We start from the raw sequence: 1,794 nt of genomic DNA on the forward strand, positions 1-1,794 counted from the left end.
ACATATTAACATAGTGAATAACATGCCTGCAGGTGCCATGACAGTCCCAAGGCTAGCCACAAAAGGCCAAAGAGTAGGCAGCGGCCCAGTTCCTGGGAATCCCAGCCCCCTCCCCAGGGTAGTTAGAGAGGTCCTACCACTTGTAGGTGTATGAAGCTAATGAGCCCACGAAAACTGGCAACACGGCGCATTGTGGTCACCTCTCTCGCTCCGTCCTCTCTGGAGAGGGCCCACACTCTGTGGAGTGTGTACCTACTTTTATTTTAACCTGAGCACCCAACCTCCACACCTTTTTCCTTGCCTTTCTCTCACCTTCTGAAACAGCCTACGCTCTCTGCACTATGTATCTCTCTGAATAAATCTACCTTTACTCAACGGTGGCTCACTCTTGAATTCTTTCCTGCCTGAAGCCAAGGACCCACAGTTGGCGGGGCATGTCCCAGGGGCTCAACTGAGACCTGGGACACGGCCGTCCTCACGCCCCACATCCGTTTTTCCTGCATCACTGAGACCCTTCGATATATCCAATTTCTGTGCACTGAACTTCAAGGAAAAATGATAAAGCTCAGTACATCAGTATATTATTCAAGGCTGGTTCTAGCTGTTAGAAAATATTTTGTATCTTTTAGATCATTTTATAACACCCCTGCCTCCTCTCACCTGCCCAAGGATTTTCAGTAATAATCACAAAACTAAACTAATGATAATAATGATCAGAAAGGAAATGCAGACCGTAATGTTTCTATGATTGAGCTGCATGTGTATAATTATGCAGTAAATAAAATTCTAATTAAATCAATGTTCGATGACAACGAAGGAAAAAATGATTAATATATTAAATTATCGTAATGCAATTTTTGAAAAAGAGAAAAAAAAATTACCCACTCCATCCCAGTGATGAAATTCCATTATTGTTCTTGTGTTTGAGCCTTCCCTTCCTCAAATGTTAATGATTTGTTCAAAATCTGCATATTCATGTGAAAGGGACAGAACAGCCAGAGGTGTCCATCTGTTTTTTCAATCTCAGTTTATGGAAGACAGTTTTTATTCATTTTAATTTTGAAAGTTTTCTTTCACTTGAATTAACAGACAAATCATTAGGAAAAGTCTTAAAACATAAAGATTAATTTGACAGATTCGTGAAAATCCCAGTTCACAAGGAATTTCAGGAACGGCGGTGCTCCCCACAGCTTTTGTTTCTTCAGGTTTTTCCGACGTCACTGGAGCTGGAACGTTCCCACTGAAGTACTTTCACCAGGAAAGTCATCATCACCTTCTGTCCCATCTAGTAAATTCTCTGAATGTTTTCGTCCTATACTGAACTTGCAGAAAATGACTGGATTCCGAACACTGATGTCATTCAGTCTACTGCTTTGTTTATTTATTTTTAAAGTTTTTTTGGGGGGGGAGCAGGGGGATGTAATTAGGTTTATTTATTTAAAAATTTTTCTTTTTAGTGGAGAGACTGGGGATTGAACCCAGGACCTTGTGCATGATAAGCATATGCTCTACCACCTGAGCTATACCCTCCCCCTGGTCTGTTACTCTAGAACGAGGGTCTTGCTCCTGGTGAGAACGATCCTGGGGTCCAGAGATCACCCTCCTGATTTCTCCTGCCATGTTTCCTGTAATTCTCAGCAATTTCACTCCACTGTCTATGGAGTTGTCTATTTCCTTACTTTTTTTTTTTTTTTTTTTTTGCAATTGTTGCTTTGTCCCACAGTTTCTGTGCACCGAGCTTCAAGGAACAATTTTAAAGCTTGGTGCTTCTGGATACGTTACTCAAGGCTGACT

General features: G+C 41.5%; 1 non-coding gene across 1 annotated transcript; it reads right to left on the bottom strand.

The window, feature by feature from the left end:
• Positions 1 to 1,457: 1,457 nt before the first annotated feature.
• On the bottom strand, positions 1,458 to 1,531 carry TRNAD-AUC (transfer RNA aspartic acid (anticodon AUC)). The gene has a single exon. It is a non-coding gene; the product is annotated as a tRNA-Asp (tRNA).
• Positions 1,532 to 1,794: the final 263 nt, after the last annotated feature.

The sequence above is a fragment of the Camelus dromedarius genome, chromosome 2 (assembly GCF_036321535.1).
Source record: "Camelus dromedarius isolate mCamDro1 chromosome 2, mCamDro1.pat, whole genome shotgun sequence".
NCBI classification, from domain to species: domain Eukaryota; kingdom Metazoa; phylum Chordata; class Mammalia; order Artiodactyla; family Camelidae; genus Camelus; species Camelus dromedarius.